The sequence below is a fragment of the Megascapheus bottae genome, chromosome 5 (genome assembly GCF_031878675.1).
Source record: "Megascapheus bottae isolate mThoBot1 chromosome 5, mThoBot2.hap1, whole genome shotgun sequence".
In the NCBI taxonomy this organism is placed as follows: domain Eukaryota; kingdom Metazoa; phylum Chordata; class Mammalia; order Rodentia; family Geomyidae; genus Megascapheus; species Megascapheus bottae.
In genome coordinates this window covers 56,481,791-56,508,766 of record NC_143513.1, presented here as the reverse complement: position 1 = coordinate 56,508,766, position 26,976 = coordinate 56,481,791, and the positions used below count along the sequence as shown (strand labels likewise).

The following is a 26,976-nucleotide window of genomic DNA, read 5'->3' as shown; positions in this document are numbered from 1 at the left end:
ATGTTATAACAATCAACAAATATTTGAATACGAAAGTGATTAGAGCTATTACATGGAGGTAACCATGGGAACCATAAACGTGAGATAGCATTCACACAATGTTAATTGCCTCTCCACAGAGCCTGAACCAAACAAAGCTTAAAGCACAGGTTAGGCAATCATCTATCAGAGGTTTTGCACAAAGGATTCACACTGTTTTCAAACTCACTCCTAATATCAAGACTCTGTTATTCAAAAGATAATAAATATGCAATCTTTCATTTACTCTGGTAGAACCTTGATATCTCTGCTCACAAATATTCAGCTCTGTTTCAACAGCTTATTTCACCAAAGTGGTAGTGGGAAGAAAGGATAAACGAATTGGGTTTAAGTTCTAGGGTTACATCTCTGAAGGTTAGAGCACTTCTTTCCCTGAGGTATTGGAAATGCCCTTTTGTTTTTCCTTAGATAAGAGTTTTCTCCTTCTGTCTCACTCAAAGCCTTGTTTCTAAGACAGCTTCTCGACTGGATTCCTTTTGCTCTTTCACTGGGCTGTTTCAATGTTTAGATGTTTTTCCCCTGTTTAAAACACGAATTCAGTGTACTGTTCTCTCTAAATTCTTGTGTTTCTCCACACTTATGATTCATACCCAATTTTTATCATTGAATTATTAAGGCTACTAAGACGAGACTCATATTGAGTGATGTGTTGTTGTCCACATCAGGATGGATGGAGCTCCCATGTCTAGTGGTACAGACGCCAAAAGGACAGAACTAGGCAGCGCCTGAGACCTTAAGCAATTCCTGTGGTTGATCTCTTCTTGTTATTTCTAAAGTGCAAAACAGAAGACTCAAATAATGTAGTAGTTATCAATCGAAGAGTAGTTTAAATTGCGATGTTTGTCAGTAGTAATGCTTTTACTAATGCTAGTTTTCTTCCCTCATGCTCACACTCCCTTCTTTCATATTGCAGTTATTTTGATTGTATGCGTATTTAATTTGGGATTCCATACAAAATTTCATTGTTTTTTAAAGGTGTAATAATGAAGAAAGTGAATTAGGTAATAATAGCTTTTCATGCTTATAGGTAAATTTTGTAAACAAAAACAAACGTGTTGATTATTTTTAAAAATCTTAAAACTGAATGTCTACATTCTTTTCATAAATTAAGCCAGAAAGGTAACGGGGTGCAGTGGGTCAACCTATAATCCTAGATACTTTGGAATCATTCTCCAAGGCCAGTTTAGCAGTTAAGAGGAGTTCAGAGGACACCATCATGACCACTGGCCAGGTACAGCTGTCATCCTAGCATCAGAGAAGCGTGTATCGAAGATTATAGTGCAGGCTGGCCCAGGTCAAAATATCCGATATCCAAAATAATCAGTGCAAGAGGGATTACTGGGATGGCTCAAGTGGAAGAGTGCCTGGATAATAAGCGAAAGGCACGAATTTCAGACTCCAGTTCCAGGTTGAAAAGAGAAATCTTGCACAGTGATAAAGGAAAAGTGTCTTTGCTTTTTATGTCTGTGAAACTTGAGCCTGGCTGGGATAGCAGAGAACAGCTTGAATATTGACTCTGATAACTACAGAATTTCAGTTGCAATTACAGCAGTTTTCTCATATTTGATTTAAGAAAGAAACAGTGCTACATAATTTTTCCATCTTAGTTTGCTTTGTCTGCTATTACTCCTTTTTTTTTTTCAGAGTGTCAACTTTTTCAGGTGATTAAAGTGTTTGAACAAACAGAAATTATTTCCAAGAGATCTGGGCTCTAGTAATGTCTGAGAGGCAACGAAGAGGTTTGTAGGAATCTCAAACTATCTAAAGTAGATAAAATTGTAGCATGCTTTTGTATTAAAGATCAAGAGGGAAATCAGGGAAGCAAACCTTAATAACCTAAAAAAATTCTAGAATATTTATGAATTAACCAAAGATGTGATGGACCCTTATAGTGAAAACTTTCAAAATATGGAGAAGGAAATTGAAGATTTAGGGAAATAGAAAAGTTTCCATGCTCTTGAACTGGAAGATCTGACATAATAAAAATGGCAATACTTCCCAAAGCAATTTACAAATTCAATGCAGTACCCATCAAAATTCTAACATCATTTTTCAATGAGATAGAGAAAGCAACCCCAAAATTCATATGAAACAACAAAAGACCCTGAATAGCAAAAGTAATCTTTAGTAGGAAGATTAGTATTGAAGGAATAACAACACCAAACTTCAAACTCTATTACAGAGCCATAGCAATGAATACAGCTTGGTATTGGCATAAAACCCGTCTGAGGAACAATGGAACAGGCGGTCCAGAAACAAATCCACAGACTTACAGCAGTCTAATATTCAATAAAGGAACAAAAAATAGAAAAAAGACAGTCTCTTTAAAGAGTCAACAACCAAGTTAATAAAAAGGGCTAATGAGTTAAAAAAAGGCTTCTCAGAATAGGTATAAGTGGTCAATAAACACATGAAGAAATGCACAATGTTCCTGGCAATAAAGGAAATGCAAATCAAACCAACACTGAGATTTCACCTCATCCTAATTAGAATGCCCATTACCAAGAATGTTGATAAGAATGTAAACTTAACTACTCTAGAACACAGTATGGAATTTTCTCAAAACAGCTAAACATAGAGCTACCCTAGACCCGGTACTATTTCTAGGCATGCATCCAAAAACAAATCACAAACGGAGTTGCAGTAAAGCTATCAGCACAGCCAGGTTCATTGTGGACACTATTCATCATAGCCAAGGTATAGAATCAGCCCAGATGCCCTTCCATAAATTAATGGATTCACACACACACACACACACACAGAGTGGGATTTTTCTTATCCATTGGAAAGAATGATATTCTGGAAATGGAAAAACTTAGAAAAATTATATTAAGTGAAGTATGTCAGACTCAGAAACAAAGGATGCATGGCTTCCCTCATTTGTGGTAGCAATAATTTGCCCATAAGTCTGTAAGTAAACATATTGGCTGCTATGCAAATGTTTACAATGTATTAACTGAAATAAGATAAAATCCAGGGAGTGTCGGGGGTTTTTAGTCCTTCTTGCCTCCTGACGCACAAGAGGGGCAGAGAGAACAAGCCCCGACTAAGACAGCAGTAAAGTTTTATAATTACTGCTCTGCTAACTGCTGAAATTTTCCTCCACCATTATTTCATAATTTATGTTCTTTAGAGTTTCCTTTTTGGCAGCTTATACATTTTCTGGTGGAGCAAAGTTAATTTTATTTCATCATCACAGACAACCATTCATTTAGACCCCAAGCTGCTCAATGAGGTTTTATGTAAATATTTGATTAAAATAATGATTTTTCTGGCTCTCTAGAGAAGAGGAATAAAGATCAGAGCCCTATTTATAAACCACAGTGCCTCTGTCTGATAAAACAGCAGTATATGTAAAGTCTGACAAGCTAAAAGCCAAGTCAGTATCTTTGACTAACTTTGACTCTAAATTCATTTTTCTACTTTCTCTTTTTGTATTTTATAGGTAAGTACTCATGTATTGACCTAATTTGTAAATAATATACATATATGCATATAATATACATAATCTTAGACAAATTGCTTTAGAGAATTCAAGTTATTTTAGACATCATTGTGATCTAAAGAATTTGTAATCAGAAAAGAATAAAGTACAAAATATTAGATACTTAAAATGGGCCCAGTTTTGTCATCTCACAAAACAAAATAAAAATGTCTTAGTCTTCTCTATCATATCATTAAACAATTCCTACAGTCTACAAAGAAAACAAAAACATTAAAGGATAACAACATAGCTACTGATAGGTTCTGCAAGAAATTTTCACAAATTACAAGGCTATTTTGTAACAAGATCAGAAATATAATCCAAGCCTCCCAACTGCTTACTGTGAGAAAATATAACACTTAATAGGAACAGATATCACGTAGATTTTTATCAGGTCAAAAGTGAATGAGAAAAGTGATCTAAGTGTTCTGTACTTTATCTTTTACCTTTACCATAAGACTGCATCAAGGACCATGCTAAGGAGAAGCATGAGCTCTAGCTCCAGCAAGCCTAGAGAAAGAGAGACAGAGACAGACAGTGACAAAGACAGAGAGATATGGACAGAGATACAAAGAATTAAAGAGAATAAGAGAGATATTAAGATTTAATTCAGGAACAGAAATATGAGCAAGAATAATCCAAGAGTAGCCTGGCCAGTTTGATATATAATATAAGCATCAAATGTGAGGCACATATATGATGCACTATTTTACAATCTAACCAATAATACATGCTCAAGGGTTCTAATATCTTTACATTTTTAGTATGTGTTCTTTTTATTGTAGTAATACAATATACTATGAAGTGATGTGATACACACAGTGTTTCATATCATTGTATCATCATTTGTATTTCTGATTTATAATGATAATAAAAATCTTTATGTATGCCTACTGTCCAGTGAGATTCCCCCCCCTCTCTCTCTCTCTAATCTTGATAGTGGTAGTTGTTTATTCTAGGTTGTTTATTCTAGGTATAATTACTTTACTAAAATCCATTCTTTTGAATTGTCCTAACTCTTATTTAGCTCTATATTAGGAAATACTTTGATCTTTAGAAGACTTTTCTGAGCTAAGTTTTTAAGAAAGTTTCGAATGATTGGCAATAAACTAGGAGATGTTGGAAGAGGGAGACAGTGAATTTTTCAAAGGCTCAAATTTCTGAAGAGTAAAGTACTCTATATTAGTTATAAGGTTATGAAGAACTGTTCAATAATAATAAAATTTTAGAATGAATATTCCTAACATAATGATATAGAAGCTCATGTTCAAATAATTTTCCTAGTAATGAATCTTCACTGTATACACAATGAAAAGAACATGGTACAAGAGAGATAAATGTATTTTTGAATGGAAATGACAGTTTCATCCTTGCCATTCTTAATGCAATCATGAAGAACAAATACCTTGTACTTTTTTTTGTCATTCTTTATGCCCTTAAAATTGCTCATGATCAAGAAGCACTTTCTTTTTTCACTCTAAAAATATTGTCTAACTAAATAAATTAATTTAAAAATGACAGTTTCATAAATGAAAATGATAGTAAAAACAACTTCAAATAAAGACGAAATAATAACTTTCTAATTAAAAATAGTAATATAAAATTGCATATGATGACTGTCTCATTCATTCTTCCATGTCATATGTCAAGACCCATTTCAAGGTCTAGGCGCAATGGCACAACTGTCTTTTAGAAAGTATTCAAGCATCTTTTCCTTTATTATTTTCATGAATACCATATGATGCAATAATGGTGTGCCAATATAATACAAATTGATATTATCAACAGTGTCATGGTAGTGATTACAGATCCTATAATTTAAAATAAAACCAAATGATTAATGTCGAATAAAGTGAAAGGGGAAAAAAATCCTATCACAAGAACAAACAAATTTGCAAATATTCCTAGGAATGTTAAGAGAAATGGAAATGAAGGCACTTTGTCAGTTCTAATTATTTAAATTTGAAAAAGCAAATAGGTCCACTAGATGTTACTGCATAAGTTAATTGTCTTGAACACTAAAAATCGTTAACATATGTGCTTATGTTGTGCAATTTCTTAGGCTCGAGTTAGGATTTTCTACATTTTCTTTGAAGCAAAGCCTCAAATAGCTAGCAATTATACAGTGTTATATGGAAATATGTGTATTCATTTTTTTCCCTTAGACTGGCTATCCTGTGCATCCTGAAGTGGACACTTGGCCCTGCCTCACTGGGGTTTCTCTCACCACGTCCTCTGGTCCTCTGTTCCCCAGCTCATCTACAGTCCCACAGAGAAAGCAAGCTTGATGGTGAAAGAAACTTGAATCCGTCTAGTGAAATCCTCAACAACGAGAATTGGCTTAAGTTCCATGGATAAAGCAACTGAAATTCTGTGAGTAAGTAAAAGATCAAAGGATTACTTGAAACCTTTGAGGATTCAGAGGCCAATATTTCTTGTCAACGTTCGGAGGCCTCTTGGGCCTCAGATGCTGTGGCTTTTCTTTCCATCTGCTGGTTCTTTAGTGGCTGTAACAATGGCAGTGAGACTATCTAGGATATGACATGACAACTGTCTTATTGTTTCATGTGTATCCTGCCATATTGAATCCTTCTTTGGAAACAAAGAAGCCCAGATCAGAATATGTGCTGTAAGAAGTCATGACTACAGAACAAAAGTAGTCTACAATTCAGATGTTTCCATATTTATATTTTGCTCTTTGATCTTTTAAAATGTCCCTTAATCTTGAAAGTTTTACTGTATCACAGAAAAAATGGACCCCTGTCCTGTTTCCTAAAGCAACAAATTATATATGAAAAATGTTTGCAAAATATAAAACACTACACAAGAGGAGGGAATGACTATCAGTACCAGTTGACACTACTGATAATTACCTTGACTCTTGTCTCCCTGGTTCTGTCATATCATTCTAACTTCTGTCAAGCATTCCTAAATAGTTCTGCTATTTTCCTTTCTTTTAAACCCTCAACTTCACAAATTAAGTAAAAATTCATCTTAAATGTGCCCCTGGAGAATTAAAATGTCACGTACTCCAATGCTTTCATGTTTTAGAAGAGGAAACACTATTAGTTGTGAGAAAGTTAATTTTGTTACAGAATGCATTTGTGTCTGGATTCAACCACATATTCTCAAGCCTAGTCTCTTTAATGAAAGACATTTTTACAATTTTGCCACATCAGAAAATATCATCTCAGAAAGCTAACAGTGGTTAAAACGTAGATATTGCAAGGGGAAATATCGTAAGTCTAATTTTGTTTGAGATTGCATGTGTTAAGTAACATCAGCTAAAAGGAGAAGAAAATTTAAAAAAAGATTAAACAAATTGATTCCATAACAAAAAGATATGCTGTATCAGGGCAGTCTAACAAAAACATATGTTTGTACAGCTTGTAAGGGGAGGAAACCTAATTAATTCAAGACTGATTCAGATAGATGCACTTTAAATTACCTTTCCCCCCTTTTGCTTATCAAAATAATGCAATTAAAGGGAATAAGTACAATAAAGAAGATGGGTTTGAAACAGATGTTTGACAGTAGACATTTAACTATTAAAAGCTATATATGAAACCGCCTGCAAATTTACAGATAATTAAGTGTTGGGTCATTTTTTAGACATATACATATACATTTTTATGTATATGTATTTATATACATATGTATAGTATATATGTATATTATATATACTATGTATATATTGAATCTCTATTGATATACATATACATATGCCACCGTACATCGGCAATGTTAGATAGGGTCAGCATGGTCTTGTCTTACTGAGTATGATTCTTTAAAGGATTCAGAATCACAGTTTGGAATGGAGTTAGGCCTGGAACTGAGGCTGGGATTTTTTATTGGTCCCTATAGACAGAGCCAGCCAATCTGTCTGATAGGGAGGATAGAATTACATGAGGGGTTAAGACAAGCATGTAGTTGGAGTGGAAAAAGTACAGAAATTTGATTGAATCTGCTAATGAATATCCTACTGGTAGACTGCTAAAAAATTGAAATTTATTGCATAGGAAATGGAAGACTAGGGCATGGAGTGTGGCCTAGTGATAGAGTATTTGCTCAGCATTCATAAAGCCCTGGGTTCGATTCCTCAGTTCCATATAAACAGAAAGCCTGCAAGAGGTGCTGTAGCTCAAGTGACAGAGTGCTAGCCTTGAGCAAAAAAAAGTGTTCAAGGATAATGCCCAGGCACTGAGTTCTAGCCCCAGGACTGGCAAAAAAAAAAAGTGAAAGAAAGAAAGAAATTAGAAGACCATTAAACAATATTAATAAAAGACAATTTGTATTTTAGAAAGATCAGTGTTTAAACTGATTTTCCAATGAAGAATTTTTTTCTCAAGTGAGCTTTATTCTCCCTAATTTCGGACATAGCTCTCTTTCAGTAAAGGCTTATTACACACTGCAGCAAAGGAGAAATTTGATCTTGCTTCATTTCTATCTGACAGTGATCTACTGCTTGCCTCTTAGGCATATTGCAACTTGCTGGATTCTGTGGACCTGTAACAAGATCTCTAGAGACCAGTAGTTCTGGCAGTAGTGCAACCTGAGGAAAGCTAATCATCCTGTCTTCTTGATTTAGAGGATTGCACAACCACTTACTTGCTGATCCCTTCCAGATGCTCATCAAGCAACTCTGAAAGTTTTTTTTTAAAGATGTCTCATCCTCTTCACTCCCTTCTCCTGTCTTTTGTCTTTAGTAGGTTTTATCCAGAGACAATCCTGGGCTTCTTCAAGAAAATCCTATTTCACAGAGCTGTCCCTTGAATTCATGTGTGTAAGTCCCAGTTCCCTTAAATCTGAAGGATTTATGGAATCTGAAATGCAAATGTACTTCTTTCTGAACAGCATTGTGTGCTCCTTACTACCTTACTTTGTATTCTATCAAATCAAAGCCAGAACATACTGATCAATGCTCGATGGGTAGAGCTGTGGACAACAATGAATGTGTAGTTATTGTTCATGGTGTAAATAACTTCATCATTGGAAATATCACACTGCCAGTTGACATCTCTTTCAGTAGAAGCCTTGCTTCAACTTGCAATCATTGCTCTGAAGAAAAAAAAAACATTGGTTCTCCTGTAAGAAAAATCAAATAGATCCCTCCTGGCCACATCCCCTCCAGCATCTGTTGTTATTAGTTTTCTTGATCCTGGCCATTCCAACTGGAGTGAGGTGGAATCTTAATGTTGTTTTGATTTGCATTTCTTTTATGACCAGAGATGTTGAGCATTTCTTCATGTGTCTAGAGGCCATTTTTGTTTCTTCTTCAGAGAAGACTCTCTTTAAGTCTTTGGCCCATGTTTTAATGGGATGATTGTTACTTTGGAGATTAGTTTTGGATTGATTCAATTTTTTGAGCTGTTGATATATTTTAGATATGAGGCCTTATTCTGTTGTATGGTTGGTGAAGATCTTCTCCCACTCTGTAGGCTTCCTAATTAATTTACTAGCTATGTCCTTTGCCATACAAAAGCTCTGCAGTTCAATGCAGTCCCACTTATCCAGCCTTTCTCTGATTTGTTGTGATTCTTGGTCATCATTGAGAAAGTTTCAACCTGTGCCAAGGAGGCCTAGTGTAGATGTGGCCAGGAGGGAACACTACTACACTGTTGGTGGGAGTGCAAATTCGTTCAACCACTATGGAAAGCAGTATGGAAGTTCCTCAAAAGACTAAACATAGAGCTCCCCTATGACCCAGCAATTCCACTACTTGGCATTTACCCAATCATCCAGAAACAAGGACATACTAAATCCACTAGCACAACAATGTTCATTGCAGCATATTTACCATAGCAAAGATATGGAACCAACCTAGATGTCCCTCAGTTGATGAGTGGATCAACAAGATGTGGTATTTATACACAATGGAATTCTATGCTGCTGTCAGAAAGAATGACATTGCCCCATTTGTTAGGAAATGGAAAGACTTAGAAAAGATCATATTAAGTGAAGTAAGCCAGACTCAAAGGAACTTAGGCTCAATGGTTTCCCTCATTTGTCATAATCAGTAGAAACCTTGGGCTCTCCTAGCAGAGATTTGCAGTAGAGCAAAACCTTGATACAAAAGGCCATATAGTATGACGCTAAATGAAAGGATCTCTAGGATATAGAAACATGAGCCATATAATGAATGATTGTTGTCCTTAAGGTACTATGTTATCTCTCAGCTCTTTTGCTGTCCCTTGGTTATCTCATATTGTTACAGTATCTCACTTTGTTACCTGATATATTGGATATGTTTGTATTTGGTTATTTGAAATTGGATAGGGAAGGGGGGAAAACAAGATGAGGGGTGGAGGTTGGGGGGAGGGAAATGGGGTCCAAGACAGGTGGAAGGGTATCAATGCATGTGAAGTATTGCACCATCTATCTGGCAAATATCATGTAAACCTCCTATTAATTGCAATAAAAATATATGAAAAAAGAAAAATCAAATAGAAAACTCAGATGGCTGTGAGGTCTTTTATTTCAGCACATACTATACTCTGGGTATTTTTTTTGTGGGGGGAGGATCCGTGCAACTGAGCTGAGTTGTTAGATAAGTGTGAGCGTGAAGTCTGTTCACATTGAACTTTGACATCCCCTTATTGCAAAAGGTGTAATGTCTTCCTTGCCTGTGAAATTCTTTGAACCAAATTATGAACCACATTTTTTTCTCCTCAGAATTTGTGTATATAAGTCATAACCTCTAATGCTTTAGAATATGAATGAATATATAGGACCTTGAAGGTGGCAGTGAGATGTTCTTACAAGAAGAGGTAAGCTGGGCAATCATTGGCATGTGCCTATAATCTTAGCTACTCGGGAGGCTGAGATCTGAGGATCACAATTTGAAGCCAGTCTGGGCAGACAAATTTGTGGAATTTTTTCAAAGTTTAACGAGATTTATTTTAATATAATAGAGCTAAAGAAGGGGTAACTAGGTATAAAGAAAAAACATATTGTTTTCATCCAGTAGATGAGAGTTAAATTCTTCTCCACCAGGCTCTCATCTTCAATTAACAATGACCAAAACTCTAACTTGAATCATAGCTCAAATAGTGGAGTGAAAAAACCAAGTAAGAATTTGAAGCCTTTAGTTCAATGCGTGGGTGTGCATGTATGCACACACACACACACACACACACACACACACACAGAGCAGGCACTTATAAAGGTATACACAGAAAAAGAATACTGAGAACACCAAGAGATATGGGGTGAAATCAGCCATCTCTCTGTAAGCCAGGGGACTACATATTACAAGAAGTAAGACGGTCTACATCTTGATTTTGGACTTCTATCCCCTAGTATTTAAATGAAATAAAACTTCTGTTGTTTATACCACTTTCTTTGTAGCATTTTGTGAAGGCAGCCCTAGCAAATGAATACAAGTCCTTCCTCATAGTAAACGAGAGGAACTGTTTTATTGTATCATCAATTGTATTCAGCACTGGCTTTTAAAATATTTGCTCTTTTGGTAATGATAGTTTAATTATTAAGTTTTATATCTTATGAATTTGTCCATTGTATTTATTATCAAACTGAATAACAGCTGGCCTTTTTCTTTTTTATTGCGATCTTGCTGTTTTAAGGAATGCATGATCATACATATAAGATAAACAAAAGTTTACTATTACCACAACTTATCAAGAGAGGTATAAACATTTAGCAATTAGTCGTTTATCAAGAGCAGATATTGAATATTCAGGACTCAATTACTTCTCAGCTTAAGTTCCATTGTACTATGTTTTAGCATAGGATATATTTTGTTACTTTTATGCTTAGGTTTCTAAGCACAAGTTTTATTTTCTGTATTTAATATATATGTTTATTTGGCTATTTGAAATAGGATAAGGTAGGGGGGAAAACAAGATGATGGGTGGGGTCAGGAGGAGGGAAATGGGGACCAAGACATGAGAAAGGGTGTGAATGTTTGTGAAGCAATGCACCTTCTGGCTGGTGAATATAATGTATTAATTGCAATAAAAATATATGAAGAAAAAAATTTTTTTGCCGGGCACAGTGGCTCAAGCCTATAATCTTAGCTACTCAGTAGGCTGAGATAAGAGTCTGAGATCAGTCAGCCCGGGGAATACAAAGCTGAGAGACTCTTACCTCTAATTAATCACTAAAAAACAGAAAGTGAGGCTATGACTCAAGGGTAGGGAAGTAGCCTTGAGCTGAAGTGCTCAGGGACAATGCCCAGGCCCAGAGTTCAAAGCCCATGATCCCCCCCCAAAAATAAAACTCTTGGATATTCATGTATTTTCATCTTTTAGATGAACTTCATTAAATTTATTTTCATTCTGTAGTCTTGAGTATTTCCTGGACATGATTATTAGTAAAGACTTAAAGTTTCATCAAAAATTTTTCCCACTTATCAATATGATACGTTTCATACTTTATTTATTTGGAATTCCATGCACACTATTGTGTAATTGCCTTTCTTTTTAGAAGCATATTCTAAGTTTGGCTTTGATTTGATTTTCTTTGGTTACTATTGTTAATAAGTTCATTCTTGATCCAGGGCAATAGTACCTGAAAATAAGCCAGCAATAATTATATAAATATGTTTTCTGTGTTATCTTCTAATTTTCATTTATTTACTTATTTTGCCACTACTGGGCATGGACTCAGTACTGTCCTTTTTCTCAAGGCTAGAGCTCTACCTCTTGAGCCTCAGCACCATTTCTGGCTTTTTCTATGTATGTGGTACAGAGAATTGAACCCGGGTATTTGTGCATGCTAGGCAAGCACTCTACCACTAGGCCAAACTCGCAGCCCCTAGTTTTATTTTTAAAGAAAATATTTAATAAGTTCACATTAAAGTGAAATTTAATAAAATTTAATAAATTTAATAATATTAACAATACCTATTACATTTGCTCATCAATTAATATTTTGAGATTTCCAAAGTACAGTTAAAACTGATAATATAAAACATTATGTTCCTATAGTTACTAGAAAATTTCTGATATTTTATTAATATTAAGCAGAAAATTGGTATGGGATATTCTCTTTTAAAATGTTATTTTAAAATGAAGGTTGATACTAACTTTAATCATTAATCAAAAAGAATTTGGAGTAGGTAGTAACATTTTTCTTCTTTTTCTTGTTAAATTTATCATACATATTACAGGACAATGATACCTAATGGGAAAATATTAATATGCAGCAAGAATAATCTGACATGACTCTGGCAAATAGCTATTTTCTTTGCACTTGAAGTAAATTCATTCGTTCAATGGTTTGAATTTTGAGATTATGAGTTCCTGCTTTTTAAACCAAAATATTAGCTTAGTGGCACTAGTTAAATGACATTATTGCCTAACCTCTCATATTTAGAAAATGCTAAGGGATGAATGACAGTGACATTAGAATTGCACATTTATTTTCAGTGCATTATGCAGTTACTGAATGATGTGTGTTCCTAAAATTATACAAGAACATGTTAAGAAATAAAAGAAGCCTCTTGAAATATACTTGTTAAATGGTTTAATGTTTATTGAAATACTATAAATGTAGTACTGTACATTTTAAAGGCCTAAAGTTTTCTTTAGGAGTGGAATGGGACTTAGAAGAGTGCTTATTTGTTACTTTGAATTCATGGAAGAAGATTTAAAAATTTAACTGGTATATGGGCAGATTGTATGTCATATGTGGGTGAGGGTATAGTCTGTGACATACACTGTAAATTTTAGTGGCTGACAGTATGTGAGGTGTGGAGGAGGGAGAGAGAGAAAGAGAAGGACAGAGAGAGAGAAAGAGAAAAAGTATTTTTCTGGTTCAGCTAGGTGCAGTTTTCTGCAGTCAGCTAATATTTCTTACCAATGCTATGTGAAGTCACATACCAGCAAATCAGAAAATTTTCTATTATGGTGTTATACCACAATTGTTCCTTAAATTACCAATTATGTTGGAACAAATCAGTAGAACAAACATTAAGACTGTTCTAGCTCTATTTTAGGAAACTGAAATTCTTTGTTTTTGCTCATCTTATTGATTTTATTTTTACTAAGTGTACTTCTCTCCAGGCCTGATATTAATCTTTTCCTTCACCCAATGCCTACCTCAAATCTTTGTGAAAGATCCAGCTGAAAAAACCCCCAAAGCATGAAATCATCAGTGTCCCTCATTTCTCTGCAGTGCCAAGTCATTTCTCATTCAGCAATTGCTCCCACCCAAAAAAAAAACACACCCCAATTAATAAAGGTACTGTTTTTCTGTCAAGGGTCACCATGACAGTCTATGAAAAAATGATTCACACATATTGCTCTTTAAATGATATTTTGTGATGTGACAAAATTTTTATCAGAGGTTCCAATTGGAAAAGAGGAAAGATTTCTTTTCTCATCTATTCTAGATTTGTGGCTATGGCACACAAACACAATGAAAGCACAAAATGTATTTAAAGCCAATTGAAGAAATGAAGACTCAAAAGAAAATAGGGAAATCTGTTTTGGTTTTTTTTTTTTTTGAATTGTCAGGGTAATGTATAGGTTACAGTTGCATCACCAGGTAGTAGGTGCATTACTTCTCACACATTGATACCTCTTCTGATATTTTTGTACTCATTTCCCTCCCCCACAACCCTTCCCAATCATCTTTTTTTCCACCCTTCCTGTTCCTATTTCAAATAAACAAATAACCATATATAAAATATACCAGGTAGCAAAGTCAGATACAGTAACAAAATGAGAATGCCAAAGTGCAAAAAAAGAGAAGAGAAATAACATAGTACATTAAGAATAACAATCACACAAGATAAAACTCTTGTTTCCATATTGGTTTTATTTTATGCACATGCAGAAATGGGGTTAGAAACAAGGAGGTGATCCAACAGCAATAAACTGGAAGAAACAGCAAAACTTGTTCAGATTCTCCTTGCTGTCTAGAGAATAAGATGTCCTTGTTCACTGATATAAAAATTTTATGATCTGTTCAGGATGACTCTCCTGCTTCTACTGTTTTCTTAAAAGACAAGGTGTTTATACTTTAGAGAGCATGTTCTAAACTCTATCTCAATAAAGCAAATAATTTGGCATGATTATTTACCCAGTGTTAAAATAATAACATGGACAAACCACCACTTAGTCAGAATCATGTTAAAATTTGAATAATAATTGCTTGAATATGCAAAATAGGCCACTAAAAACTTAGTTAATGATTAGAAATAAGTTATGTCCAAAATATCCCCCCACAAATGTAGACATAAAACTTATTATGGTGAATACTTCTAATCCCAGAAGTCAGTAATTGAAGGCAGAAGTCACAAGACTTCCAGCCCAACCTACAGTACAGAGTCTTTGACTCAATTTAAAAAACAGACTATCCACATGATACTTTAAGTGGTACTGACAGTGTATTGCTTTTCTCAGTTTCTAGTGGAATTAGTGGATTGTTGCTTACTCTCATATGAGATAAGTCTAACACGTACTATTGCCAGACTCTCACAATTCATGCCTTTAATCCTAACCACTGCAGAAGATGAAATTCAGATGCTCATGGATTGAAGATATTCTGGGCAGAAAAATCAATAAGATTCTATCTCTAATTAATCTACTAAAGTCCAGGCTGAGGATGTGATTCAAATATAAGAATGCCATCAATGAGTGAGCAAACTGAGCCAATGTGAAGCCCCTGAGTTCAAGCTCCATTAATAGAACTCCCTAAAGCAAAATAAGAAACAATCAACAGATTACTATTAATGCCATTTACATATACTATTATACTGATGTGATGTTACTAATGTAGGTAATAATTCAGGATCAAAAATAGAAATGTATACAAAATGTTTTCAGTTCTAGTATTTATAGTGTGAAGTGTTGAGGTATACTTTAGAGTTCATATCTAGCAGTAAACAATAGTCTCATAATATGATAGAAAAAATTATAATTTTCATTAAAATAGAAAGATTTTATCTACAAAGATAATTCTAATATCCTTATATTAGAGTGATAGACAGACAGAAAAACAGAGAGGTTCAGCTAAAAGTATTTACTTGTGGACCGGGAGTGGCCTAGTGGTTGCCTAGAGTGCTTGCCTAGCATGCATGAAGACCCGGGTTCGATTCTTCGGTACCACATACATAGAAAAAAGCCGGAAGTGGTGCTGAGGCTCAAGTGGTAGAGCTCTAGCCTTGAGAAAGTCCAAGGACAGTGCTCAGGCCCTGAGCTCAAGCCCAGGACTGGCAAAAAAAAATTTGCTTATTCCTATCAGTTGGAATGTATTTAATGATATAAAGTATGATATATGTTGCAAAGGGACTTACATGGCTCATACATATAGTTACCTCAGGACTGCATCTGAATATTCTTTTAAATGTCTGCTTTTCTATAGTGTATAAGCATGATCTGTCTATGACATACTTTAAGTCTTCATGTAGGTTGGAATGTGAAACTGAATAGAGATAAAAGTGAAATACTGTTACAAAAATAATTTTTCTCCAATATTAATGGACCTTCACACTAGTTCAAGCTACACTAAAATAATGAAATATGGGAACTTAAATAGCATTTTTCTTATTTAAAGTATGATTATCATGATTTATCTAAAGTAGTCCTTAAGACTATTCTGTTCTTATTTAGAAATTAGCTTTTCACTCAAAAGTGTATTATAGTTTTGTCTAACAAACTAAAGACATTCAGACATAGCCATGAGAAAAACACTCCCAGCTCTAAATAGAAACTGAGTTTAGGTAAGTGCAATTATGACTCTCTCCCGAAAGAAAGCCCCATGGACACTATTAACTGAGATGAATAAAATGAATTATATTTCTTTCAGACATATCATATTTCAATATGAATATTTTGGTGATATTACTGCTTATGATTCTTCCTATTTTTTGTATATAAGTTAATTCAATATTCAGGCCTCTTTAATTTATCATTGCTATCATTTCATAAAGCCATTCAAGCCTTCATGGTTGTATATGAAAAACAAAGATTAAAATACATTTTTTTTCTAAACCTTAAGAGGCTGTTAGTGCAAATTGAGCTAATGGGCTAAGTACATGATGCATATTATGTGTCCAGGTGAAGGAAAGTACATAAGCACACCACATTTTTGTGTCTAAATGTATTTATGGAAGGCAAACTCTATCTCCAATTGCAACCTACCTTTTGTTTGACTAAAAATCCATTCCCCTGAAAACTAGGTGCCAGGGGCCCACGTCTGTAATCCTGCTACTCAGGAGACTGAGATCTGAAGATCCTGGTTCAAAGTCAGCCCTGCTCTCAAAATCCATGAGACACTTATCTCCAATAACCACACAAAGCCAGAAGTAGATGTGGTTCAAAGTTGTAGAATGCCAGAGTTGAACACAAATGTTCAGGAACAGCACCCAGCCCCTGCATTCAAGCCTCAGGGCCAGTAAACAACAACATTTTCCTGCTCCATAATTGTCTGCAAAATAGCCAGTGAATGGGCACAAACCTAATTTCACACCACAGTTTTCAAGGTCTGAGCCCATTGCTTTGCACTCACTTCCTGGCGGTATCCCCATTAACCACTCCATGGAAGCCATGCAGGCCTTATTCACAAAAGATTTATTCCTACCTCCACAGGATCTTATAGTTGGGATTTCCTTATTTTTAAGTATTCTGAGGGTAGGTCTTCTTGACTTATTCTGTACACTTATTCTTTATTCACAGCTGTCTTAAAATGTCTTCACTTTGGAGAAGGCTTCTTTTATTGGCCAATTAAAATTGTCCTCTTCAGTTTGCTCTCAGTTTGCTGAGTTTGTTTCTCTGGTAGAAACATCATGATCTGACATATTATTCTCTTTGTTACTCACTGTTCTAGTTTTAAATATCTGTACATTTGTGTTTTTTTTTTCTCCACTGCAAGCAAGTTTTTAGAAGACAGATAAATGAATAGCCTTCTTCATAACATAAACCGTGCTAGCTCACAAAAATAGTATAATAAATATTGCAAGAAATAAAGAGAACCATGAAGACAGGAAGGAAGATGTGAGGAATGGGAAAAATAGGATGCATAAGCAGCAAAAGTGAACCTGCTATTCATAGCAACCAAAGGGAAATGTGTATAGAACTACAACTTTTTATTCATTGTTAAGCTACTGTAAACCTGTACAGACACTCTCTACCTAACTAGCTTTAGTGTAGAGAACTAAAGCGCATCATTGCATAGAGAAATATATACCTAGAAAAATATAAATTGAAAATGTATGCATATACATACATGTATGTGTTTAGAAATGCAAATCTATGTTCATTTAGGTATGTGAATTATCATAAATAAATCATATTGTAATTTTAATCTTAAGTGCTTGTAAGGCTAGCAGACAATATTCTTATACTTGATTTTGATACTGATGATAATGAATATTTAAATGAATTACTTTGGCTATTAAATTTATAACTACAATGCACTGTAAGCATACTTGCATTGCCACTGTATAACTTGACAGTAGGTTATTTAGGTTTGAATTGCTTAAGTTAAGAGTTATACACCATTGTATACTTTTATCCAATGTAGTTCTTGTAGTTCTGTGCTTCTCCAGAGATATAGATTTTATTTTTGAGGATTAATTGGTAGACAAATATATATGATTTAATATTACATTATTATAGTGTATCCTGATTTCCCAAAGATCTGTTTTGAAAATAAATGTAGTCTCTAGTTTGTATTAAGTCTTTGGCCTCTGATTTCCAGGCAGCTTTGGAGTCGTGTCTCCCACTCTGCACACAGGAACCACTCGGAACATTTGCTGTTGTTGCTGCTGCTTTTAATGTGCAATATTTTACCATGGAACTTGTTTTGTTTTCTGTTTCCCCGCTAGTATTCCTTTAAGTTGCTTCTTCAGAAAAACAAATATTTTTACATAATGTATTGTGCTAAATAAAAGGTATCTGCTAATCCAATCTGAAAACATTTTGTTAGTTTTTTTGTTAATGTTTTACACTTTACATTTTCTGGAGGGTCTAGAGTAAAATAACTTTTGATGAGTTCAATGGTATAGCATTTCCTAGCTATATTGGTAAAAAGGTTAAAAAAACTCAACCACCTAAAGCAGTCTGGATAACCAGGAGGAAAATGAAATAAACTGCATGATATACAGGCTGACTATACAGAGCTATATTACAAGACCACCCAAGCCAAGTGTTGAGTAAAATTGCTTTTTATATTTAAGTAGTAAAGACAAGTTACTTCTTTAAATAGTCTGTTTTCATTAAACGTTGTGATTTCAATTATTCTACTGAGGATTTTCTAGGAGGAACATTGTCTGCATGTATCTCCTTATACTATGATGTATTTCTACAAACATTTGATTTTATTAGAAATCACTTGAAGCAGGTGGGTCAGGAGGCAAGCAAATGTACATATGAGCGGTTTTCTGGCTCCCATCATCCACGGCACTTTCCCATCTTTAGTCAATCCCGGGCACTCGGCTTCAGGACTCGGAATGTTCCCGGATCTCAATAACCTTCTCTACACTAGCCCTGACCAGGCAGAGCAGGGGAAACTGACTTTATTCTATGATTCCAAGAAGATGGAAGGTTCCTTGTACATCACTTTCTGTCCTTCTACCTCAAAGCCAACTGTCAAGTCTGCTTTGTGGTACTTCTACAGTTCTTCAGTTACTACAACATCGTGGGACAGAAGCTGGGTGTCAACCTCACCATGGCCCGGGAACGTGGGCAACTCGAGTTCCTGGAGGGCCTCAAGTCCTCAGTGGACATCTTCTTCCAGACGCAGAGAAGCCACACCCCCTAAGCTTTCTCAGGGAAGCAAGTGCTGGGAGAATGCAACCATTATATGAGTTTGTAGGGGAGGCCCTGAAACCCGTGGACAGTGAGGGAGCAGCATGGAGGTTCCCAGTGTTACTGGTACATGACCTTAGTGTGTGGCTGAGCTTGAGTTTGGAAGCAGTAGCTATGCTGGACTTTGCCTACTGCTGCAGAACTGACGGTGTGCTGGGAACTAGAGGAAATGTGATAGCCCTTTTGCACAATAGTGGAGAAGCTGAGGATGAAGAGAATGACCTTCTGCTGAATGGTCTTAGTCATCAGAGCCACCTGATCCTTTAGGCTGAAAGCCTGGCCACTGGCTTCTGCAAGCATATGCACAGGCAGCAGAAGAACCTTTAGAGAATTCCCACTAGCTGGAGGGATCGGAGCCTTACTTACCATATGAGATACAGGACAAGAACATGTCCATTCCTTCCCCCCCTCGCCCCCCCCCCCAGGCATATCTCCTGCCATTCCGTGACTCCATTTAAGTGGCTGCTAAAGCAAACTTGGACTTTCTTTTTTGTCGGTCATGGGGCTTGAACTCTGGGCCGGGGCCCTGTTCCTGAGCTCCTCAGCTCAGGGCTAGCGCACTACCACTTGAGACAGAGCGCCACTTCTGGTTTCCTGGTGTTTCACTGGAGATGGGAGTCTCACAGACTTCCCTGCCCAGGCTGGCTTTGGGCAGAAAAACCTCATGGACAGCACTCAAGCCCTGAGTTCAAGCATCCAAAAAAAACAAAAAAAGTAAAAAGCAGCCAGGAGTTTGGTCTAGTGGTGGAGTGCTTGCCTTGCATGCATGAAAACCCAGGTTCAATTCCTTGGTACCACATACATATAAAAAAGCCAGAAGTGGTGCTGAGGCTCAAGTGGTAGAGCTCTAGCCTTGAGAAAGTCCAAGGACAGTGCTCAGGCCCTGAGCTCAAGCCCAGGACTGGCTAAAAAAAAAAAAGTGAAAAGCAAGATACATAACCCTAGCACTAGGCAACTGAGGATGAAGCAAAATTATTAGCGAAAAGTAGCCTAGGCTAATAGGGAGAGTCTACCTTAAACAAAACAAAATAAACCAAAGCTAAAGCTATTAAAAGACACTTTGATCTAACTTGTTATATAAAATGATTCAAGATCCAAACTTGGCCTGCAGGACATAGATTGAAAGTACATGCTATTTTCCACCTTATAAACGAGAGTATTAGATTCATAGCTATGAGATTGGCTAACATCCTTGAATTGTATATCCTGCCACCTCAAATTATTGCATACACATATACAAATATATATACATCTACACATATTATATGAATGTACACACATACATATATATTTAGAAAGGTTGAATATAGTAATTTAAAAATAATGCTGTTTTATGCTTTGTAGAGTTAAAACTTCTTAGCATACGTAGTCGGTAAAATGCTAGGGAACTAAACAAACCACTTAATTGCAATTTTGCTGCAGCTGCATGTAAATGATGAGTAGATGAAATGAGATGAATTATATTCGTTTCTTAGCATAGAAAAAAGAGAATGGTAATCGAATTTGCTGTTGCTGAAAAAGATGGCCACATTTTCACTTTTCCTATGACCAGCTTATTTATGATAGAAATGTCTTTCAGAAGAGTTACTTAGAAGTCATGTATTTCCAACAGTGAGGTAGCTAGATTTGCTTAATTTACTCCAACCAGTAGGACTTGATTATAGAAATCTTGGTAGTAGAGACATAGGAAACTGTCTTTACAGCAGGGCAATTAGGACTGTGGAAAACCTGGAACTTTGTTTCTTTGTGTTGAGAGTAAGTCACTAAGTCTTGTAGTCGAATAGTAGTTTCTGTGCCCTATGCAGATGTGGGTTCTGCTTTAATTTGGCTTCTTGCTTGCTTCTTTCTACCTATCCTTTTTCTTCCTATTCTGCCTTCTTTGTTTCCTGATGGATATTATGAGTGTCACTTCTTTAAGATTTACCTTACTTTTGTCCTACTAAATGTATGCTTAATGCCTGTTTTTTTTTTAACAGTTTTAATTGCTAATCTGACAGTTCATAAGGAGAAGTCTTTGTACCTCTTTCCCAGATGCCAGAGAATTGGGGTCTGGTTTGTACAGCATTTGACCTATTTTCTCTTCCAGATCATGTATTGGATTATAGATTGAGTCTAGATTGATCCCTCTCTCTGTCACCACTGCTCCCCCACAATTCCTCTCTCTTAAGCTCCCAGCACATCAGACCAGTAATGTGTTCAGATGGCTAATGTATCCATCTTGTAACAACGGTAGTATATTTCACACAATAGCATGAAAACCCAGTCATCATGGAGCAACTTTCCCACTTGAAAAGTAGCTAGAATCAATGTTTCATACCTAAAATACACATCTACACAAAGTGGATAATTATTAAATCAAAATCAGATATTATGATTTGTATATTATCTCTACCTAAGGGAAATTGGGGCCTGATCATCGTAAGTTTGATTAACAATCATAAATTTCTTTTTTCTTTTAGCACTCTGTGGTTGTTGAGCATCTGGGTTTTTTGGGGGGGAAGGAAATGAAGAGTTGGTATAAAGAATTTTGGATGAATTCTGTTCTTCACATCATGCACTCAAATTAATATATGGCTGTTCTCATCTCTAGCACCTCAGAATGTAACTTTGTAGATAAGATCTTGAGAGTGGAAATGAGGTTCATTAAGGTAAGCAGGTAATAATCCAGTACAGTTAGATTTCTTCTATGGAAAAGAAACAATTGCAGCAGAAAGACCTGTACAGGAAGACAACAATGGGAAGGGACATAGGAAGATGCACCAAAGAGCTAGTCCTGGAACAAATCTTCCCCACATAGTCCTACAAGGTAACCAATGCTTTAAACACCTTATTTGTGGCCATCTCAGTTCTATTATTGTGACCATAAGCTTTTTTTGAGTCATCCAGTTTGTCATACATTGTTACAAGCATCCTAGCAAATACATAGTCTCTCCGATTCTAAATAAAACTTGACAATCTTGCGAATTCTTTTTTGTCATATATTTTTATTGCAATTAATAGAAGGTTTACATGATATTTGCCAAATAGATGGTGCATAATTCCCATACATTGATACCCTTTCACATGTCTTGGTCCCCATTTCCCTCCCCACACCCCCACCCCTCATCTTGTTTTCCCCCCTTTCCTATCAAATTTCAAATAACCAAATACAAATATATCCGATATATCAGGTAACAAAGTGAGATACTGTAACAATATGAGATAACCAAGGGACAGCAAAAGAGGTGAGAGATAACATAGTACCTTAAGAACAACAATCATTCATTATATGGCTTTTGTTTCTATGTCCTAGAGATCCTTTCATTTAGCGTCATTTTGCTCTACTGCAAATCTGCTAGGAGAGCCCCAGGTTTCTACTGATTATGACAAATGAGGGAAACCATTGAGCCTAAGTTCCTTTGAGTCTGGCTTACTTCACTTAATATGATCTTTTCTAAGTCTTTCCATTTCCTAACAAATGGGGCAATGTCATTCTTTCTGACAGCAGCATAGAATTCCATTGTGTACAAATATCACATCTTGTTGATCCACTCATCAACTGAGGGACATTTAGGTTGGTTCCATATCTTTGCTATGGTAAATAGTGCTGCAATGAACATTCTTGTGCTGGTGGATTTAGTATGTCCTTGTTTCTAGACAATTGGGTAAATGCCTAGTAGTGGAATTGCTGGGTCATAGGGGAGTTCTATGTTTAGTCTTTTGAGGAACTGCCATACTGCTTTCCATAGTGATTGAACGAGTTTGCACTCTCACCAACAGTGTAGTAGTGATCCCTCCTGGCCACATCCCCTCTAGCATCTGTTGTTATTAGTTTTCTTGATCCTGGCCATTCTAACTGGAGTGAGGTGGAATCTTACAGTTGTTTTGATTTGCATTTCTTTTATGACCAGAGATGTTGAGCATTTCTTCATGTGTCTACAGGCCATTTTTGTTTCTTCTTCAGAGAAGACTCTCTTTAAGTCTTTGAATCAATCCAAAACTAATCTCCAAAGTAACAACCATCCCATTAAAACATGGGCCAATTTTTTGAGCTGTTGATATATTTTAGATATGAGGCCTTTGTCTGTTGTATGGTTGGTGAAGACCTTCTCCCACTCTGTAGGCTTCCTAATTAGTTTACTAGCTATGTCCTTTTCCAATTCTTTTTAAGTTGATTTAGGGGAGAATTTAAACAATATAATTCCTTAGAAGGGTGAACTCACTGTCCAACAAAATAAACACCAGGAAATGGGCACACAGAAGGTGAGGATACATTCAAGGGGAGAAGAGTAGACAAAAAGAGGAAAGGGGGGATAAACTGAGTCATAAAATTCAATGCATATCCTACAAAATTGAAGGAAGCGTTGGATTGAGAAGGATGGAGGAAAACCACTGAAAGGGTTTACCTCTGAAAGTAATATACATTGATGTATCATATTTTGTTAGTAATATACATCGATGTATATTACTTTGCTGAATGGCAATTCCTATATTCAACTACTTAAAGGTAATATTTAATTGTGTTTAATAATTAATTAATTTTTAAAATTAAAACATTTGGAACTAAATGTATCTTTGTGATTTCTCCTTTGGTTGGAAATACAACCCATTTCTTTTAAACAAGTTTATTGTTAAAGGTAGAAGACCAACACAGTTGCACTGCAGGCATTAAAAGTTATAATTTGAGGATATATGCCTATATTTGGGATTTGGTTCAATTATCTTATTAGAATACACCTTGCTGATGATTGCTAATCCTTTGTGAAAGGATTTCTTTTCTTTTATTAGAGAAATTGCCCACAAGTTTCATTATCTACTTTAGCAGCTCTAGTATCAGGACAAGCCCACTTGTAAGACAAAACCTGATTATACGTACTATTCTGTTAATACAAATGGGATATCATAAAATACAATGAAACTCACAGCTGAGTGCTGACATAGAATAATACAGAATTTCCTCTAACTTACCACTAAGGAAAGCCATGAAGAAAATACATCTCTGGGAATACAAATGTATATATTGTGGTTTCAATTAGATAGATTGGAAAAACTCTGGCTTATAAAGGGTGATGCCCTTCTATCTAAGTTTCTGCAAAAAGCCTACCTTATTTTGATCTTACACAGAGAGTTAATACTCTGAGCTGATACAATCCCCTGTGACAGACAGATATCTTCTATTCCAGTTTCATCTGATCACTCTCCATAAATATAAAAGCCTGCATCCTAAACTGTGTATGGAGTAGTATATGTCTAGGACAAACATACCAACGAATGAGGAGAAAATCATGTTACAGATATGATTTTTGAGTGTATGACTCCATTGTGATTAATATACCTGCAGAAGCTGGTTTACATTTTAAAAACAACAGCAACAGCAACAATTTAGATGGTTGATATCCATTTTTGACCTTATGTGCAATTATTGCATTCAGAGAAATGAAATCATATTTACAGACTAGAGGTGAAGGATTCTGACAGATGGGATGTAATAATCTAGACAATATATAAAAATTGAAATGTTTGGCTTGAATTTTGTAAAGCTTTTGTCACATGCAGTGCTGTGGTACTTAGCTTCTTCAGCTGAAATAGTGCAAGGTATCTGACCTCTGTTGCATAAAGACTTCCTTCACTATTCACCTTAACAACTAGACTTTAGGAAATTTAGGCCACTTGCACAATGAGGCTACTTAATAAAGGCACAGGAAGTGTGGCAGGGTCATAGTGATCATATTAAACAGCAGTTATCATCATCGTTATTGAATGCTGACTACTTTATAAGTGTCAGATAGACTAATACTTTTTCTTTGTTTAAATAAATTAAAAAAAACTCAGCAAGAGCCAATACTAAAAACTGATGCAATGTTTATATATTTTCAAAGTACATGTGTGTGTGTGTGTGTGTGTGTGCATCTAAGTGTGTATGCATACACAGAGACATATGGATTTTATGTAGTTATCCAATAAAATCCAGTTTAAGTCTAAAACTTAACCCATTAAATCTTACTTAATATTTCAAATCACAATAATATACTCAAATTTCCATCTACTATTTCAAGTAGCACAAGCGATTTTTCTCTTACAACTTCTTAGTGATGTTCAGAAAACGGTTCTGCCATAATTATCACAGTGACATCTTTAGTAAACTATTCATGTTAAATATTTTCTAGCTTTAGTTTGGCTATGTATTTAACAGAAATTTAATGCATTATTCCTCGACTGAGCACTAGAAACAAGATTTGTATATGCAGTCATGCATTCATCCAGCCTGTTGTGAATGACCTAATGGCCATATGAATCCATGCTTAGTAATTAGCAGTGAAAATGACTATGGCCATTCTCTTTTTGCACTTGGAAATGTACACAGTACTGTTGAGTAAATATTGATACTGTATTCTTGCATTTATTAAAGTGCAAAAGCTTCTCATTATAATTCTTAGAGCATGGAGTAGTAGAAGGAAAGGATTAAATGGAGACAGAATGCAGCATAAATGCATTTATGGATTGGATAAAATCTCTTCAAGAGGAATTAGATACAGAAAGGAGTCTCTTTATGCTCTCAAAAGGATTTGACCATGTGGAGTTGTAAGAATCAATCCCTGGTTAATCATAATTAGGAACAGGTTTGATTATGGTTTATTAATCCGCAAATCATTTCATAACATCATTTATGAATTGTACCTTTCCAAGTGATTGTCTTTTAGATGGGCAACTGTGACAATGGCCCACTCCCATTTTAACCTACCTGTCCCATTCTCTTAGTCCTCAATATTAAAGTTACTTCTCCAAGTGTCTCTGTCCATGAGCATCGAATTTTCCAGTTTCCATTTGTTAATGTTGTGTAACTATTCCATTTATTCTGAAAGCTACTTGAAATAAAAATGCATATGTATTGTTTTTAGTAAAAGGACAGATAGAACATATTTAAAATATGGTTAGATTAATTGTGTTTTCCCCCAGAAACGTCATCTACTACATAAGGAGAAGTATATAGTTACGACAATATTTTTACCTGATTATTTTTATTAAGTAGTTGTAAAAAAAGCTTTGATTTTCTAACCCAGGTTATAAGTATAATGCATCTCGATCAATGTCACCCTTTTATCATTCTCCTCCATTTCCCTCATCCCCTCCCTACTTGCAACGTATGTAGTTCAGTTTCACGTTAAGTACATTAAATATAAATTACTGGATTTACTCACATTTCTTCCAAAACATGTATCCTCTTCCTGCGAGCAATTTCTTGTAAACCTCATGCTAGCTTTAACATGGGCCAGTAATAGTTTCTTTGTAAATATTTCCCACAAACGGGATATTTCAATATTTGTGCCATGAAGAAGGTGACATGAGTCATTAAAACTATAATAAAAATCTAAAATCCAGGCAGGCACCGGTGGCTCATACCAGTAATCCTAGTACTCAGAAGGCTGAGATCTGAGGACTGAGCCAGCCCAGGAAGCTCTGCGAGATAATGCCTCAACCCCAGGTTTAAGCCCCAGTACCAGTACCAATCTTGCCACCCCAAAATAAAATCTATTGCGAAGGTGGGAGATGTAGAAACCAGTGGTGGTTTCTGCTTCTCTGTTACTGAGTGACAGGAACATAGCCAGTGAACTTACTCCACACTAGATCTGACCTCTGCTTGCATAACATGCTCATTTCTACATCCAACCTTCTTGAAGAACTGGACTAAACTTTTTC

General features: G+C 35.6%; 1 protein-coding gene, 1 long non-coding RNA gene, 1 other non-coding gene and 1 pseudogene across 4 annotated transcripts in view; 2 read left to right on the top strand and 2 right to left on the bottom strand.

The window, feature by feature from the left end:
• Window positions 1–18,272, top strand: part of LOC150063440 (uncharacterized) — a 134,429-nt gene extending 116,157 nt beyond the window's left edge. The window contains exons 5-6 of one of the 2 annotated variants that reach the window (XM_090333174.1): window positions 5,778–5,896; window positions 18,191–18,272. The gene's annotated coding sequence lies outside the window, so the exon portion shown is untranslated. Of the gene's footprint in view, window positions 1–1,683; window positions 1,749–5,777; window positions 5,897–18,190 lie in introns of those variants that run through there. The other variant, XM_090333175.1, reaches the window with a different exon arrangement.
• The window catches only part of LOC150063437 (uncharacterized), a 115,494-nt gene extending 88,720 nt beyond the window's left edge, over window positions 1–26,774 (bottom strand). Inside the window, exon 1 of the long non-coding RNA XR_016535544.1 lies at window positions 26,478–26,774. This is a non-coding gene — a long non-coding RNA (uncharacterized LOC150063437). The remainder of the gene's footprint in view (window positions 1–26,477) is intronic.
• Window positions 18,942–19,626, top strand: LOC150063439 (elongator complex protein 6-like; annotated as a pseudogene).
• On the bottom strand, window positions 21,494–21,596 carry LOC150063438 (small nucleolar RNA U13). Its single transcript, XR_016535769.1, has one exon. It is a non-coding gene; the product is annotated as a small nucleolar RNA U13 (small nucleolar RNA).
• Window positions 26,775–26,976: the final 202 nt, after the last annotated feature.